We start from the raw sequence: 19,546 nt of genomic DNA, 5'->3' as shown, positions 1-19,546 counted from the left end.
TGCTCAGAAACTAATCCTGAGGGAGGGGAGAGAGGAATAGAGCGTATTCTTCAGATATAAACAGATCGGAACGCTGACATGTGTTTTCACTTCGCTGAAGTTAGGTGATTTAGAGTTAAAAAGAGAGTAGAAAGCGGCCTTAAATGCCGTCGCCGCTTCAAACACGATTGCCAGCTTGTGTAATATTTTACCAACGGGTTTCGCGCTGCATTTTGTGGTGGACCGTCGAGAAAAATTCAGGAATCGATAGCTGTGTTCTTGTTGTTTCTTCTCTTCACATTCGATAAAAAGGAGAAGTTTAAAGTGCGAGGTGCAGTTGCGAAAGCTTTCAAGCAAAGTAATCAGGATGCGGCATGTATTACGTCTATCGATGACACGGTAAAATTTGTTTATGGACACACGGAAGCGTTTGTGGAAATCAGCCGTGGAAATTGCATCACTGACCAGAGGATTTAAATATAAGCCGTGCTGATAGATGAGGGGAAAATTTTTTAATGGTAAGAACTATTTACTTCCTGGTTATTTACATAGGTTTGTAAGCTGCAGCAGAATAAAAATCTGTTGAACTCAGGAAAGTTTTGTTGTATTGGAGTTTTGCTCATGTTTCCTTGCAAGGAATGTAATAAAGGTGCTCACTTTCATATGATCTTTCATGTCCTCATTTTTTCAAGTAACCCCATTCTGTTCTATTTTTTTTACAAGAAAGGGTCTTACACAATCAACAGATCATTAAACTGTCAAATTAAATCAATCGATCAACTTTTATTGTGCATTATTTACAGAATTAATTTACATCAGTATTATAATTAAATAAATATGAGAAGAGAAATCTATTTTGCATATGGCTATGGAAAGAATAAAAAAATATGTGTGTGGTAACCAGGGTATAGGGTAGCAATTGGCCTTTTGAAGTGGTTACAACCATGTTAAGAAAAACGCCAAGAAAAAATAAAAGTCCTATGCCAGTTGTTATCGAGTGGTTATATATGTGTGCTGGGGGCTTCCATAATGGCTCTGCAGCAATTTTAATTAGCTTATCTGGAACATCTAATGATGGTTTTTGTAAATTCAGGCTTGAGAAAAGCCTGTAGACATTACAAAACTAGATATAGGGCTATTCCACCATTTTGTCCCCCATCCCCCACTGCTTATGTCGATGTAATTGTTTTTGTTCATTTTATACCTTTCAACCAGCTTATATAAAGCTTAATCTTTTGGGTGCTTTCAACAACAACAACAACACCAATTTATTTCAGTATTCCCATATGAGTACATGGTGTTACCAAAAATATAATACAGCTAAAATGATGTAACTATAAGAATAGTATCTGGCATTGGTATACATGTAGAGGTTCCTGATGTGAAGAGAGTGATTCATATTGGTGTGCCTCAATGTACATTAAGGAAGATTTTTTTTTAGGAAACTGCATGAACAAAATGAATGGCAAACAATGCAATGACATTGCTCTTTTACAATTCATGTTACTTCATGGTAATAAGGCTCTTCAGCCTGTTATACAACCATGTGCAACAACACATCTCAATGTATACTTTCTACGTCTTGTGGTTGATCAGAACATCAGCCACATAGCTTTACTATCAACAATGGTTCTTTCTCCATCTCCTTTTTTTTCAGTGTTATTTATTGAACTGCAAGAGCAACATTCCTATTTGAATTATCCATAAATGGTCATCCTTCAAGGAATTTATGTAGCACTATTATGGTCTGAAAATTAACAAAGAATAGTAAATAATGGCAGGAAATAAATTATCTTTCAAAGGCTAACAAAAAGATTATGATATTTTTCTTATGGGGATATTAATGTAACTCTGTACACCTTTAATGTTTGATTTGTTTTTAGTAGAGATGATTCCCACATTACATTTGGAAACCCACTAGTCCTGATGATTCGTTAACAGTTATACATGTATAAATAATTGTCTCTTATATTTGTTCACAGTTATTTGCATGGATGATAAATTATTGTTATTTACTGATTAATGATATTGTGACGGAATAAAGTTTTGTTAGTTGCAGTTGCTTCCTAACTAAAGTGGGGAAAGAGGAAAGGGCCTCAAATTTCAGCTTTGGTTATCTATGGTTATTTACCTTTACACATCATTTCCACAAGTAAATTATAAAAAAATAATAAATAAATTTGGGTGAAGGCTCTAAAGCAAACTAAACTCTTGCCTGACCACAAAAGGTTTGTTCGTGTTTTTTTGGGGGAGACTATAGGGGAGGTCTCAATAATAAAGAGAGGGGAGCTAAAAAAAAAAGATAGTATATATATATATATATATATATATATATATATATATATATATATATATATATATATATATATATATATCTATAACAGCAGAAGCTTCTTAACAGATAGTAAAAGATACATACACATAACAATATGTGGAAGAAACAAACCAAACTTCATGTTCAGACCATTTGCTACAGCATCCAGGTACGTAGCAGAGTATTATAACACGGACCTTTGACTCATTTTGGCAATTTAATATCAATACATTATGGACTGCTAGAATCTGATCTCCTTGATCTTTCAGAGAGAGAAAAACACACTCACCTTCGCATTTCCAGTGCCACATTTGCTTAGCAAGAGTGATATTTCTTCGTCTTTTCACCCAGCTCTAAGTTTCCCTTTGAGCTTTTCATAAAGGAAGACAAACGTTTCTTAAAACCCACCGCCGATTCGAACTTAATTTTATGATTTCTTGGGGTATGTCAGCGACAAAGTAATTGTTGTATTAGCTGGTTGATTCTCCGAGTTCTAAACGTTTCTTCCCACCTTCTCCGCTGCTACAACAAAGGACGATGATTACGATCGTGAATGACATCGTTGAAGGCGACGTACTCCTTTGGTTACGTGGAAACTTTAACGATTCCTTCGGATCGATCGGGAAAGGTCACCATTTGTTTTTTCGTAAAGCGCGCCTGTGTCAACTGAGCGAAGGTGCCGCCATCCGGGCCGGAAGTAAAATGGAATGCGTAGAGCTTTGTAATTTTCATTTCTGCTGCGCATTCATTTTTTGTCAGCCAATGAAAAAATTCGAATTTTTGGGTGCGTCAAGAGCTACTCCTCAACGACATTTTAAGACGAGTAGCACTGGGGACGAGAATGGGTCGTAGACGAAAGAAACAACTCAAACCTTGCCCAATTGCTTGGACTCTCTTTTAAGTCTCTTAGAAGGAAGGCCTTTAATTGCTGTTGTGATGAATTTCCAGTGACGTCTCGGCTACTTAACCGAGAGATTCCAAAGCCAGCTAAGACTTCAAATCACAAAAGGGCGATTCTCCAATGCTCAGTCATCAAAGCCACATTCAAGAGATTGCCTCCAGTGTGCTGCTCAGTGTTGCAGTGCTGTAATCAAACAAGAAAATCTTCTAATATGCTGTCAACTTGCTGGAAAAATAATTAAAAGAAAAAGAAAACATTTTGAAAACAGAGGTATCAATGATGTGGAGGCGTATGGAAATCTTCTCTGAAGAGTCCAGTCCCAAAATGGCTCCAAAAGTCTACAACACGGCGTATTCCCAGGTGGTCACCCAGCCAGGTAATGACGCCGCCCAACAGGACTTGACTTCGGTGATCGGACGAGAACCGGTACGTTCCCTGTGGTGTGGTCGTAGACGAAAGAAACAACTCAAACCTTGCCCAATTGCTTGGACTCTCTTTTAAGTCTCTTAGAAGGAAGGCCTTTAATTGCTGTTGTGATGAATTTCCAATGACGTCTCGGCTACTTAACCGAGAGATTCCAAAGCCAGCTAAGACTTCAAATCACAAAAGGGCGATTCTCCAATGCTCAGTCATCAAAGCCACATTCAAGAGATTGCCTCCAGTGTGCTGCTCAGTGTTGCAGTGCTGTAATCAAACAAGAAAATCTTCTAATATGCTGTCAACTTGCTGGAAAAATAATTAAAAGAAAAAGAAAACATTTTGAAAACAGAGGGATCAATGATGTGGAGGCGTATGGAAATCTTCTCTGAAGAGTCCAGTCCCAAAATGGCTCCAAAAGTCTACAACACGGCGTATTCCCAGGTGGTCACCCAGCCAGGTACTGACGCCGCCCAACAGGACTTGACTTCGGTCATCGGACGAGAACCGGTACGTTCCCTGTGGTGTGGTCGTAGACGAAAGAAACAACTCAAACCTTGCCCAATTGCTTGGACTCTCTTTTAAGTCTCTTAGAAGGAAGGCCTTTAATTGCTGTTGTGATGAATTTCTAATTACGTCTGCCTGTATTTAGTTGTATTTTTTTTAGGCCACAAAACGTTTACTGAGCTCTAGCGCAATGCATTCCGGGAAGGTTTTTTCTACTTACGTAAGGGAAGACATGGCGGTTGTTTGAAGAAATTATACTTTATAAGTCTAAAATCAGTTCTCGCTTTTTAAACTTTGACGCTGGCATTGTTTGGGAAATGGGCTGCAAATCACGAAAGGATTGTTTTCTTGGGGAAGAACTGCTCTGGGACTTTGCTGCCTGGATCGATCTGACTACAAACGCCGATACCTCGATTGTATCAGTTTGTTCAAAGATCATAGCACAGTTTGGTTCTTTAAACTTGCGGGTCTATCAAGGCTTTATGATGTCTCTCAACCACCAGGCAGGGATGTGAGGTATTTTAAAAGAGCACTTAAGACTACGATATATATATGTCTTTACTGTTTGATTACGGTATTTTCTTTGGCGCTCCATCAATCTCAAGGGGCGTGTTAAAAACACGAAATGGCGAAATAGTACTAAAGATAAGAGCTAAAGTTATAAGATATTACCGTTCCACTGAAATCTCCATCTGTTGCCGAATGTATTCTGTAGATTAATTCAGAGAAATAAAAGAAACATCTACAGTTACAAATTCGCCGTCTCAAACCTTTGGGTAATTTGGATTCCAGTCTCTCTTTGTTAACAGGGCGCGGTTTGAGACGCCTAGGATTTTCTTGATCAAAATGGCGGTGTTTAGTTTTGACATCGGAAGAAAACGAATTGTTTATCTCGTCTTTACCATCAAGCAGCGGCTATGACAAAAAGGCGAGACAGAGGCGTTTGTTCATGTGCTTCAGTGAAGCCCATCAATGAAAAGTTTTAAACTTACTTCCCGCGTGTCGGCGGATCTAGAAAAGGTAATATTATAGGCTTTGCTTGTCTCACTACAGAAAACTACAAAAATGATAACTTAAAAAATTACTCATGTGTATGCCTCTTATGATTATTTTCTTTAATTTGTCGGGATTTATTTACCTGTACTTACAGTCCAAGTTGCTAACCATTTCATTTCTAAAAGGGGGTTTGACTAATTGCGGAAAAAACAATCTTGCACAAGAAAATTAGGAGAAGGAAATCTTATACAAGTAAACATTGGAAAAGTGGTAAAGAAAGTGGAAAACAAATTAATTACACAAGTACCAATGCAGAAAAAAAAATCTTCCTTAGAAGGAAGTGTCCACATCCCCACCCCCTCACCCCCTGAACTCAAAAATTAAATGCTCCGTCCCCAAACAGAATAAATCGGGCAACAATTACAACTTTTATTGGAGTGGTTATATCTTCTAACGTTGGCTCTTATCTTTAGTACCATTTCACCATTTCACCATTTCGCCGTTTTGCTATTTCGTCATTTCGCCATTTCGTGTTTTAAACACGCCCAATCTCACGTGTTGTGTTTTACCTCACAATGGCCGATGGAAACAACCTGTTTCCCAGATCCCCATTCTATTTCCTATTTTCCTTTGACTTACAAGAAGACAGCTAAGATTATGTGGGATCTGATTTTGACTTTGAACACTATAAACAGAAGCTACATCTACGTATCGTATTGGCACCCAGACAGATTTTTTTCCAAAAATGTGCAATTGCGTGGAAAAAAGCCAGGTTAGTGTTTGAAATATAATTTGTAGTCAATTCACTGAGCTTGGGGTGAATCAGAGCCAGACTGGACAGTGCCCGACAAACTTTCTTTTCTGGCCTTGACAGATGAATTTATTTCTGAAGACGGTGACACTATTATCGGTGGGGAGTTTAACTACATTGGAAACATGAGGCCCGGTAAAATAGGCGGAGATCAGAATGGAAGACCATTGACTGCAGCATAATATTTCACAAGCCTGCCGGACAGTACTTGTAGAGACTGTTCTTACTGCATGGCTCATTGTTTGTTTTATGTATCTGTCTGGATTTGCAAAACCATAGCCACAGAATTTGACTTGTCACTGATAATCTTGATACAATTCTGTCCTACAGCTAGCTTTCCACAAGGCTTATCGTAGCAGAAATAACAGCAAATAACTCTCCTGTATGCCTTTTGAGGCCAGGAAGACTAAATTCACCGTCGTTTGGTTGAATCATGAATTGTACAATTTAATTAAGAGTGCTTTTAACATGAAATTGGAGTCTAAATCAACACGAACGTACAGACATCAAAACCGCGGCGGAGAGCTAATCTATCGCTTTCTAAAGGTCTGCATCGTCCTAAATGGACTGAACAAGAGCTTCCTACGTCGAGAATCGATTGAACTTCAAACAAACTAGGCCATAGTTAGCAGTAAGCGAACACTCAACATGTTGTCGTTACGTCAATTATCGCCCGGAAGCCACGCAAATAAATTTCTTCCGCGCTAGCAAATCACGGACAGTCCTGTTAGTTAGCTAGGCCGAGAACGTCTAAAATTGATAAAACAAGGAAGTCCTACTCACGATCAGCGCTTGACCTCATGTTCTTCACCCTAGTCGTGGCCGTTTTGCTCGCGAATAGCAATGTCCCGGATGTACATGAATTTTGTCGAGCACGGAACGGCCGTATCCAGATTTCAACAGATTTTTTTCTAAGTCTTTAGCTACATCAAAATTCAGAGCAAATGACGCCAACAGCAGCTAGAAATGTTTAGTCCATTGCACGTCTAAGCCCTAAATTGATGTGGCTAAAGAGTTTTGCTGTCTAAAGCAAGCACAACATTATCGCCACAGGGCAAAAACGGCCTACTGTTACGGGACTAAATGCGACCCCGTACAGTGTACACATCTCAGGCCTGCCTCACGTACGATAATGGACGATGCTTGCTAGCAAATCGTTAGACTTGCGCCTTCATTGGACTTAATGATGTCCTCGGGCAGACTTCCTTTAGACAGCACATACAGAACGCTAATCGGTCGGCTCCTTGTCGGAGTCACCGCGCGAACTGAATTCAGACGAGTGTAGCCTGGGCTAAGCTTAACACAAATTGAAAAGGGGGTGGGGAGGTAGGGTCGATAAATAATGAAAAAAAAAACCCTAAATAAATGAAACATGCGGCAAGGAGTTTCTACATTTCATGTTAGGTAAGATTTACAAGCTGCTGTTATAGCGAGAGCAAAAAATAATTAAAAAAAAAACAAACAAACAAATAAATCAAAAAAACACTTGATTCAGTCTTTAACACCGTTTTCATAAATCAAGACATATATTTCAGGGAACAAGACTGGATGACCCAGAAAGGTCGAAAAACGAGCGTGTCTAAATTTGTGTCGATCTTTGTAAAGCATCTAGAGTCAAACTAGGGAATTCCCTGAGCAGTTTCGGACATTCTGTGCCAATATATGTCTGAATTTATGAAAACCGTGTTAAAAACTTTGCACCAATATAGCGGGCATGTTTTTGAAAAATCGGTCAGATATATATTTTAAAACACTTACACACGTACATTTATTTTATATTTTATTAATTATTAGATAAGTAATCGTAGTTAGGTGTCCCCAGTTAGTATTCATTGTATGCTAGCGACTTCGACACCTTAATAAAGTTCTTATCTTATCTTATCTTGTCTTGTCTTGTCTTGTCTTTACAAACAATCACTTCGCAATTCAATTCATGTGATGTTTGGCGTGATCGCTACAAAGATGCACGAACTTTCACGTGGATCGGGCATCACCTTACGGATGGTTCTCTTATTCGCAATTCGCACACGTATCGACAAGTTTCTAATTACCAAGACAATGAATCAATTTGTTATGGACAGCTCCATTCCCACATTCTGATCATGATTATCTTTGTTAATTTTGAAGTTATACGAGGCCCTGGATACTGACACTTTAATAGGGGAATCCTTGTTTACAATATTTGCCTCATTAGAATAAGCAATTCAGTTTCTGATGGAGCTACAAATAAATCAGTTCTGAATATTGAAAGGTCATGGTACGATTAACTCTGGCAAAGAATATGAGCCTGTTGTACTGGACACTTCTTGTGCAACACGGGTGTAGAAACTCAAAATTTTACAAATTAGCGCTCTTGCCACCCAGAAATTTTGCAGTTTTTGAAAGACAATATCTCGTTGAGTATTACACCCAAAGAACTAAAAATTTCACCATGTATTAAAGTTTACTAGCTCTTTAGCTGCCTGGAGTCAATTCATATCTAAAATGTTTCCTTTTGTACGCAAAATCGTATGCAAATGAGCAAAAATGTAAACAATGACGTTAGCATGAATCCCCTATAGTGAATTGCATGCTTTCTAATGCAGCGTTCGAGGTCCAAATAAAACACTTCTGGACTGATTGGCAAAAGAAATACTACCGAAACAGGTAGAGTGTTTTTTCCGGGTTTTTTTCGAGGACGGGCGAAACAGTTGCCGTTAGCGACAAACGAGAACGTTTTGGGTCACATGGCCTGAAGCCATCAAATGAAAAGTCAAACGCACGCGAGCATATTCCTTCGCGCGGTCTGTGGCTCGGTTCTTCCAGCCTGAGTTTTTCCCACGCGCTTCTTCTCATGATCAGTCGTCGATCTTTCGCTCTGATTGTTACTTAGTAGTGCAACATGATACAGATAAAAGTTTTTTATAACACTTCTTTTCCCGAAGATCGATGTGAAGTGATAACGACGGACGAGAATGAGGTGGCGACTTGCGATGATCTTATGCAAATCGTACGGGATAAATTAGAGTGTTTAGGAACGTGAAGGAATGTGATCACGTGCGCTTACCTATTTGGCGTCAGTTTTAGACCACGTGGGCTTAATTCAAATACGCTTCTTGACAACGGCAACTGTTTCGCGCGTCTCTCTACGGGTCCGCAAAGGCTATCTTTAAAACAGGGAACGGGGAATCGGGGAATGGGAATGGGAATGGGAATGGGAATGGGAATGGAAATGGGGAACGGGAATGGGGAACGGGAATGGGGAACGGGAATGGGGAACGGGAATGGGGAACGGGAATGGGGAACGGGGAACGGGGAACGGGGAACGGGGAACGGGGAATCTTTAAAATGGGGAATCTTTAAAAGCGGGAATCTTTAAAATGGGGAATATTTAAAAGCGGGAATCTTTAAAATGGGGAATCTTTAAAAGCGGGAATCTTTAAAATGGGGAATCTTTAAAAGCGGGAATCTTTATTAAAAGCGGGTGATTTCTTGTCAACCACTGTTTTGACTTTCCGTTCTTGTTCCTGGTTTTTGTGATAAAAACGGCTTCAAACGACCCTTCCCCTATCACATCTTGTTCGCTGAGATCATTCCACTTAAACTGTGGAAGACCTTCAAAGCGACCGATTCTTTCCTCTTTAAAGTGAATGCGATGGGCACTTTGAAATTGTCTTCGCATGACTGCATGGCGTAGAAAGAGGTATCATTAAGGACGCAATGACGGATTATACGCGAAATTCGCCGTCACATCGTTGGGGCATCGAGCATCGAACTGCTTTATTGCCGGTTTTCAGTGTCATGCTATTCAAAATAAACAAAATCAAAATCAAAACAGTTCAAATGATAAAGTCCAGAATCTTGAAGAGAAAGAAGGTAAATATGCAATGACTTTCGCTAAGATTCAGGTCACAGCAATGTTTCTTACGCAAGACATGTGGATAAATTTTTTACCCAAATTTATAGAGATTTTGATGGAGACGCCATGCTGGCGCCCATCCGGATGGCGGCCGGAAACCAACAGAAACATCTGTCACTGAGTTTTGCTACAAAAGCGTGAATTTATCTCTTCAGGAACTCAAAAACATTTTAAAAATAATACTTTTTCTAATACATGAACTGTTCAGATAGGCAAATTCCCCGAAATAAGTCACTCTTTTAACCAACATGACAGCTTTCTTGTCCGTCATGTAAATGCCGCGTCACGCAAAAGATTAGAAATTCAAGCGCAGTCTATTACAAAACCAAGAACCCACTTGGAGCAAAAATTTGTATGACTATTAGTTTTCAGCTGCTCTTACACATCATGAAAGCAAAATCTCAGGATGATTGATAGTTTTGTAGTTTGAATTTTAGCGACGTCATGTGAGGGGACTGTTGATTTATCGATTAAACAATCAAAAACGTGTTTTCCCTGCCATATATTTGTCGTTAAGTCGTAAGTCCTTCCATTAGCACATGATAAGGCTACGACAAATATCCATCGCTGCGAAACTAAACGTCACAGTCCGGAGTTAAGATAAATCCAGGCGGTTAGATTCTTTGGTCGGTCTACCGGATCTCAGAGTGAGAATCGAGATTTGAACCGCTCCACTATCCCGCTAAACCGATGTGCTTTAATAGCGTGCAATAAAATTACAATGAATAAATTCTACAACTGTCTCTGTACCTGTTGAGTTGATACATGTGAGAGAATAAATAGCTTCCGGTGGGAAACTGAGAGATTCTCGTTCACTTTTCAGTAAAGATTAACGCTATTAAATATTCCCCACTTTAAAGATTACCCGTTTTAAAGATTCCCCATTTTAAAGATTCCCCATTTTAAAGATTCCCGCTTTTAAAGATTCCCCATTTTAAAGATTCCCGCTTTTAAAGATTCCCCGTTTTAAAGATTCCCGCTTTTAAAGATTCCCCATTTTAAAGATTCCCGCTTTTAAAGATTCCCCATTTTAAAGATTCCCGCTTTTAAAGATTCCCCATTTTAAAGATTCCCCATTTTAAAGATTCCCCGTTTTAAAGATTCCCGCTTTTAAAGATTCCCCGTTTTAAAGATTCCCGCTTTTAAAGATTCCCCGTTTTAAAGATTCCCGCTTTTAAAGATTCCCCATTTTACAGATTCCCGCTTTTAAAGATTCCCCATTTTAAAGATTCCCGCTTTTAAAGATTCCCCATTTTAAAGATTCCTGCTTTTAAAGATTCCCCATTTTAAAGATTCCCCGTTCCCCGTTCCCCGTTCCCCATTCCTATTCTCCGATTCCCCCTTCCCTGTTTTAAAGATAGCCGGTCCGCAAATGATCCCCATATTGGACCGCAAATGGCAAATGATCCGATCAAAAAATAAGGAATGGCATGGATTTATATCAGAGGAAGGTGAGAACATGTACAAGAATTATGAACTAAAAAAAACGTTTTATCATTTTACAAAAAAATATTCCACAGTTGCTGTTTTGTTCTTCGAAGGGTACAGATCGTTTTCACTGTCACGCAATAAAAAAAATAATAAATCGAAAACCAACCAATAGGAAAAGCTAAGAAATTATGATGTACGCTATAGAAGATAGCTAAATATGGCACTTCTCCAAGTTTTAGGCCTGTACGTTTCCCCAAACTTCAGATATTTGTCGTAAATGTTTCCCAGAAATTTCCAGAGCCCAGAAAGAAAACGCCATGGTGGTGTACATCCGTGGTACACCAATATGGCGGCCGGAATATAGTGTAAACATCTGGAACTTACTGTGGCTTTCTGGGCGACTGATTATCAGCACTAAACAAATAGGCATTTACATAAACACTTTTCTTAATGCTCTAACTTCTAACAAGGCTCAAAATCATGAGATAAGTATATATTTTTCAACAAACTCGATCGCAGCCTTGGGTCACGCAGCCTCCATAACCCTGAAATTCAAAATGCTCTGGTTTCCAAACGAAGCACGCTAATTGTAAACAGATATAAATATACCGCCTCTTATGCCTGATGAGGATAAAAACACGTCACGTGAAGACGATCTATTGAATTAGAAGTCTTAGAAAAACACATACTTGTAAACATTCTCGAAATCCCGGTGGAGATAGTATCAAACATCTATTAAACAGCTAATTGTCAAAACGAAGCGCAAGCCTTGGCTTTGCTTGGTCATGAAGCTGAACTTCATAACCATAGCTTGGAATTTTGGCTTCTTAGAATACTCAAGTAGTCATTTCCGAGGAATTAAAGCCAAAATACGACCAAGGAAAAATTACAAAATAAATTTGTTCAAATTTCCAGTGCTACACACTAGGTGTTTTACAGAGTGACAAAGCGTTGTAGGCTTGTGGGTCTACTCAGGTGACAGCGTCTTCCGTAATAGTTGCTTCATGGTTAGATTTTAGTTTAAAACTTTAGACGAGTGGCGTTAATGGCTGATAAAATGTGATTTAACTATAACACCGAAATATCAATGTTTAACAAAGGAGGATATGTAGCGTATGTTGCACTGATCATAACTTTACTGAGAATTGCAAAGAAATGCAAGCCAAGTTGATGATTGAGTGGTGATATTCATAACATCCTAGTTAGCAACAAAATTTAGACGAAAGTATGAAAAAAAGCAAGTTGTAAGCCATTACAATTATAAGATGGCTTTAATAAAAACATCGGTATTCACGTACGCTAATTCCCTATCCACACAATCCCACCATCCATGCCATTCGTTATTTTTTTATTAGGATCATTTGCGGTCCAATATGGGGATCATTTGCGGTCCGGGATCATTTGCGGTCCTGGGATCATTTGCGGACCCGTACATCTCTGAAAAAATAGTCTACCTGTTTCAGTAGTAAGTTTCCTTTTGAACTTTTCATAAAGGAAGACAAACGTTTCTTGAAACCCACTGCCGATTCGAACTTAATTTTATGATTTCTTGGGGTATGGTCAGCCACAAAGTAATTGTTGTATTAGCTGGTTGATCCTCAGAGTTTTTTAAAACGCTTAAAACGTTTAAAAACGTTTCTTCCCACCTTCTCGGCTGCTACATCAAAGGACGATGATTACGATCGAGAATGACATCGTTGCAGGCGACGTACTTCTTTGGTTACGTGGAAACTTTAACGATTCCTTCGGATCCATCGGGAATGGTCACCATTTGTTTTGCCTTTTTTTTTTGTTTTTTTTTCGTAAAGCGCGCCTGTGTCAACTTAGCGAAGGTGCCGCAATCGGGCCGAAAGTAAAATGGAATGCGTAGATCTCTGTAATTTTCATTTCTGCTGCGCATTCATTTTTTGTCAGCCAATGAAAAATATTCGAATTTTTTTTGGTGTGTACTATTTTAGTGCTACCCTCTTTAAATGAAGTCTTTACTTACTTACTTACCAGGGGCGGGGGAGAAGACTCCTGAAAATTTCGTATAGGCATCATCCAACAAAAAATGACGTCACATCCGGTTAAAACTGCGTTTCGCGGCTCGTTTCACAAAGCGAGAAAATGGCGTTTCGATTACTCGCGATTTCCCTCTATTTGTAAACCATCAGTTTCGTTTCATTTTATATTGAGGATGGAAAGATGTTGCAGACACATTAGTTCGACTTTTTAAGCAAAAATTTCGGGAAAAGAGAAAAGTTTATTATTGTTTTGACGCAAAATAACGGAGAGCCTTCCGTCATCGTCGGGCGAATTTTACACATTTGCAAAACTGGTGTTGTTCCGACTTTTGGTTCTTGTTGTTCGTGATTTAGTGATAACAATAAGTGCAATAGCCTATAATGTTAACAACAACCTGGATGAAGTATTGCTGGCCATAGTTTGCACTGTGTACTACGGGAACATAATTAACAGAAGCCGTTTAGCTCCGAAAGTCGCTGTCATCAGAGCTTTTGTTGCTCTTGGCTCACGTGTATTGGTAGAGGAGACAAGCTGGATCGCATGCTGAAGGTCAGTATCCCACATTCCTACATTTCTCGTTGAAGATTGTTGTTTTCAGTAAGATACAGTACATATGTATCGGTAGTTTGGGGTCATCAGTCTCTTTCTCTTTGGCGAGTGCTTTTAAAACGCCCAGTAAAAACTTGATTCACCGCATGGAAACTTGTGCCTCGCTGGATCGAAATTCGAGCAAGATTTTAAAGTTCTAGTCCTCTTTAGAAGTAATTAAATCAATTATTCAAATCCAAGCCATCAGAGGGAATCTGCCATTGAAGCCGCCCAAAGTTAAGGTCCTGTTTATGGACCTTCCCCTTTGAAAATCGTGGGGGTGTTCTTTGAGGCAACACAGGTCCCATTTGTATGGTCTCGGGTACCCGGGATAACCCTCCCCCTGAGGCAACTTTATCAAGTGTTTGTATGAGAAAATGTAGCCCATGTAGGCCGAGTAAAAGTTGACCCTGCATGATTATTCGTAACTCTTATTGAATAATCAAATGTGCAACTATCCCTCTTTGTTTAAGTTTCCCTCACTCATTTGATCAGAGTGGGTTTTGCTGAGTTAATTTTCTCTTCTTTGATACAAATTGCTGTTTTAAATCTTAAATCTAGGCATTACGTGACACTCGCCATGCCGAGAGTTGTTCCAGTTAGGTGAGCCAAAGTGTTAATGTATACTCAAAGAAAAGTTGTTGGTTACTTTAGCTGCCAAGGTGAGTCAACTTGCCCACCTGAATTGTCTCACCCCCAAGTCTGGTTCGTCATCCTCGTGTAAACGGTTGGTTGAATTTTGCAAAGAAATAAGTGAAAAGTTAGCTCTGCCAGGGTAACTCGGGGAAAGGGTTGTCTCTGGTACACAAGAGCTATTCTATTTTATTTCCATTTTCCCTCTTCCTCTTCCAACGGGTTATACAAAATATACTGTCCAAAATCTTTATGGGTACTGGTGTTTGAGAGTGTCATCTTTATCACTATTGTGGAATGTACCTCACCATACGGCCACCCCCATTAACACAGCCACCTAGTTATTTAATGGCCACTCTATTCTGGCTCAAACAAAAGCTCAGTCGGTCATTTTCTTATTTATTAATTATACAGTCAGATTTTTGTGACCTGTTGGTGACCAGATTAACAGAATTCTGGCACATTGCAGGAGTAATTTATATACAATTTACAGCAAGCAACAGTTATCATTTTGTTAGTGAAGTCCCATGCATATATGTAACTCTTGATTATTTTGAGATTTTATCTTTATTATGTCATCAAGGCAATAATATTTTGATTCCTGCTCCAGCGGTAAGGGGGGGGGGGGGGGGGGGAAACTCTCCTCTATGTGCTATATACAGCTGTGCAGCCCCAAAGGGTATGGTTATTCAGTCGTTTTGGTCATAAATACTCTAGGGTAAGGCTTTTGCCCTCTAGTCTTTAATTTGTTATGTTTTTTAGAATAAGCTACCTCAATTTTCATCATTATTGATAAGACCATCAACAAGAGTCCTTCAAAACTTATGTTTAGGGCAACTGTAGCAGTCGCAACAGTCGTAAATGGAGTAGGGAAAATCACAGATTTTGGTCATAAATAGGTTAAGAGTTTAACTTTTGTGAAGAGGGCTGCACTGACCCCCACCCAATTTTTCTGGGATGTACAAAACACATTTCCTTAGCAGTTACTACAGTCTTGCTTTAGTAAATCAAAATAGTACTTGCTGCCAGGTACTTTATAAAAGTATAACCCCTCCAGAAGCCTTCGCAAAGTACATGTAATATCAGGTGCTAACAATTTTTTTTGCAGCTGATTAAAATTTGGTACTAAATTGTACTGAACTGGTGCAGATTTAATATACATTATATTTTGTCACACTTAGTTCACTTATTTTAAGACTTAACTCAGCAGCAACTTAAGTACCTCTTGTATGACCATGCAGTAACAGTATATTCCAATCAAAAAAAAAAGTACATGTATATGTATTACTATGCTGCCTGGAAGAGTGTGTAGAGAGAGCACACAGTGCAGTGCCCTACTGTATGTCTTTTGTTAGGTGTAATAATCTTAAATTTAGAAGACTCATATTGATCTTAGAATTCACAAAAAGGTTGATTTCTTGACAACTCTCCTTTAGCTGTGTCACTTCATAATAAATTAGCAGTTTGGTATGTTGTAGCATAGAACTTTAATTAATTAAGTTATCGCACCGGTATCACAGAGGTCATGGGTTAGAATCCAGTTCACACCTAATTTTTTTTTTCAGGCTATAATTTCACCTTTGCTTAAGTTGTGTATAGTATGTTGCAATGATCAATCATGTCTTTATAAGTTGATCAATGTATATATGTCCCACTGACTTATACTTCAACATTTTATCTTAAAGTTTGTTTATTTGTTTTATTGTGTGGTTCTAGAAAATGTCCATACCCACCCCAAGGAGATTATTGGAAATTCCAGGGATGGGGAGGGTCTCAAAAGTCAAACTTTTTAAAGAAAAGTATTAATAAAAATTGGAATTTCCATAGGGATGGGATGGGGAGATCTCTGTTTAATAAATACATAAATAATATGTACAGACCCATTATCTGATGTGAAGACTGTGCAACATATCCTGGCCAACGAGTTGCCAAGGTGTAGCATCCTTGTTATCAATTTCAAGTACCAAATTAAAGAAGATCAGCATGTTAGATGGGAGAGGGGAATTTTTCAAAATATCATAGCCTAAAAATATAATTATATATTTTCCAAACTCAATCATGTTAGTAGTGTTAGTGTCTATATATTTATTTATTTATTTATTAACGAATACCTGTGAAGAGATAGCCATACATTCTTGCAAATATTCTGGGAGTCTCCCACATACCAGTTAGATCATCCAGTCCCCCAGGAAAGTTATGAAATTTATTGTCCAAGTAAACTACTGAACCATGGGCTCCAGTGGGGACAGTGCTATTACGATGCAATTTGCAGATGTGCTACATAATATGAGCTTAACAGTTTTGTTACCATGGCAACAGACTACATTTCAGACCTTCCCTGATATTCTAGGCTTTTCTGGCCACCTCATGGCCTTGATTAATGTTTTTCAAGCTGAAAATCACTGCATTATTGAAATTGGGTTAGAGGCGACTGGAAAAGATTGAGTTGCCAATTGGGAACATATTTTTACAGCCATATTAGTGTGTTGCCTGTAGAACTATAAGGCTACCAAGTTTCAATGATCTCTGCTGTATATATGGTCTGCACTTGATGTAATATTGGGTTTGGTGTATGACATCATCAGTCCTCTCATTTGCATATATTTTACTCATTTTAAACTTAAATATCTCCAGAATTAATGCAAATATTTGTTAAGGTAAACAGCATTTGTAATCTATAGCGGAATTCTATTTGATACTCCTAAAAATTCTGAATCAAGGGGTAAACATTTGATGATAGTAGTATGCCAAATCATTGAGTTGAATTTATGCTGCTGACATTTACATGTACTGTAAGGTGTTGAAGAGAATTTTGGAGGGGAATTTGGTGTGTTTATTGAATTACCAGAGGTTGGTTGGCTGGTTTTGTTATTGCTTTGTCATTATCTTCCATGTATTTTTTTTTTAAAGCAGAGTGCTTGGTGGCAAAAGCAAAACTGACAATATTCTCACCTACCTGTGTTTCTAAAGTCATGTTTTTAGGTTTTTGGGGTCAATCTATCAGTAGTTGCACTGTCTTAAATTACAATAGAAAAGATGTGATATTAATTATGTAAGTTATACTTTGGTATCGTTCATACCAAAATTATAGTAAGTTTCTGGTTCAATGTTTGCCTCTGCATTAATTTGATTAAACTACTGTAGTTTATTTTTTAACGGAATTTAATTCTGTCAAAAGGGAGGTGGGAATCTGAGAACAATAGTGAACTAGACTAACAAATATACAGAAATCTACCACCATTGCTTTCATGGCTGAGTGGAGATGAATCTAAGTCAGACCAAAACTAGAAAAAAAATTACTGATTTATTGGAGGGTTGAAATGGGATCCTGGCTATGGGAGAGTAGGAATCGGGGCTGAGGGGGGTGGGTGGTGTGCTTGTGCATTTAAGAACCTCTCTGAAAGTGAAAACAAACTGTAGGTTTGAAAAGTTTAAAGCGGAGGTAAAAATTATACTTTAATATATCTTGTTTATTAAGGTGGTAATGAGCATAATACCCACTTAGGGTGAGTCATTGAAACAATGACATAATTTCTGTTTGTCTTTTCTTAGGTGGTCACTTCCTGGCATATACACCCCACACAGGCATACAATGTTATGATTTAGATGATGCAACCTGCTTTCCCATGTTTAACATACATGTAAGAGTATTGATCAGTGGACCAGTGTACAAGTGTGATTTCTCTACTGATAATGAGAATTATAATAAAGATACAAAGCCACTCTGGTGTGATTTATTTAATTATTCCTTAACGGTAAAGTGAACCAGTTAAACCAAAGGTTGCACTCTGTAAGATCAGGTGTACAAAAATTAAATAGAAAATTTCACTACATCAATTTTATTAATTAAGTATACTTCTCTGCAAAATATAGTTGGTATGTTGTTGCACTGGTAAGAATATAATATGGAAATTTTTTTTGGGAAATGTTTCCATTTAAAAATGTAGCTCAGATGCCACAACTATAGTTCTCCTTTCTGTGGTGTTTTCTTTTGTGGTAAATTGTGAAAACAAATTATGTTGACCTACATGTAAGTTAAAAAAATATACAAGTAGTAGCTCTTCTGAAAAAAAAAGTTAATTTGTTGTTGTTTCTTCCTGTTCATTTTTTCCTTGAACATTTTTATTTTCCTAATAAGTAGTTTAGCTAGCCATAAAAATGTTTTGTTGTCTCTGAGACCATTTTCAAGATAAAAAAGTGATTTGTATATAAAATTTGAATTTTTGGGGGTGGGGGTGGGGACCTTTTCAGAATTTCCCTACAAAGGTCACAAGGTACAAGGGAAGAGGCAAAAATAGAATTTTAAGTGTTAAAACATATGTTTTCATCATCAGTTTGGGCCTCTCTGTGAAGCTGCATAGTATACTTGAGGATCATGTTATACCCATTTTAATTCAAAATACAAATGGAAACTTGCATTGACAATCACTTAATCTCTTGGCACTGTTTTGTTTTTTAATAATTGCCTTTTTTCACAAAACAATAATTTGAACATCTTTGTTTCACAAGCTGGGAGGGGGGGGGGGGGGGGGGAAAGGGGTATTCTACAAAGTTTTAAATGGAAAGGCCTTATCTCAAGGTCCATTACCCCTTACCCTTTTGTATACATTTGTACCATTTTGATAGAAATGGCACCTCTTTTGTCGACCTTACATTGCAAAAGGGTAAATGTACCCCTTTAACAAACCTATTAAAGAATACTGCATCCCTTTTCTATTCCCTTGGAAAGAAGTTAATAAATAATATTACAGAATCTCTTCATTCTGGCTGAGGAGAGTAAATGAGAGCTTTTCAACAACATTTTAGACCCAGAAGAATGGAATCCCTAAATGACAGATTTTCCTACCCTTTCATACACCTCAACTTGTGAAATCCCTATCATTAATTTTAGACCTGAAGCCTGAAAAAGGTACTCATCATGAGCTGAGCCTCCCCATATAGGTCATTACAGAGAGCCTTCCCACATATACAAGTCAGGAACTCTTGACAAGTACTGTAAGTAGATGCTGGTTTTAAGACTGGTCTGAGCCAGCTTCTTCAGTTTTCTAGCACAAACTTGTTGCT

General features: G+C 38.2%; 1 long non-coding RNA gene and 2 pseudogenes across 1 annotated transcript; all 3 read right to left on the bottom strand.

Moving 5' to 3' along the window:
• Nucleotides 1-742: 742 nt before the first annotated feature.
• LOC149100825 (uncharacterized) lies at nucleotides 743-3,135 on the bottom strand. Its single transcript, XR_016203162.1, has 2 exons — nucleotides 2,583-3,135; nucleotides 743-1,726 (listed from the first exon to the last, which is right to left on the bottom strand). It is a non-coding gene; the product is annotated as an uncharacterized LOC149100825 (long non-coding RNA).
• Nucleotides 3,136-3,529: 394 nt separating this feature from the next.
• LOC149100824 (5S ribosomal RNA) lies at nucleotides 3,530-3,648 on the bottom strand (annotated as a pseudogene).
• Nucleotides 3,649-4,030: 382 nt separating this feature from the next.
• Nucleotides 4,031-4,149, bottom strand: LOC149100823 (5S ribosomal RNA; annotated as a pseudogene).
• Between the last annotated feature and the right edge of the window lie 15,397 nt (nucleotides 4,150-19,546).

The sequence above is a fragment of the Orbicella faveolata genome, unplaced genomic scaffold, assembly GCF_042242905.1.
Source record: "Orbicella faveolata isolate gen_17 unplaced genomic scaffold, um_ofav_v1 contig_4, whole genome shotgun sequence".
NCBI classification, from domain to species: domain Eukaryota; kingdom Metazoa; phylum Cnidaria; class Anthozoa; order Scleractinia; family Merulinidae; genus Orbicella; species Orbicella faveolata.
The sequence above is the reverse complement of the archived record's forward strand: the minus strand, read 5'-3'. Positions and strand labels throughout refer to the sequence as shown.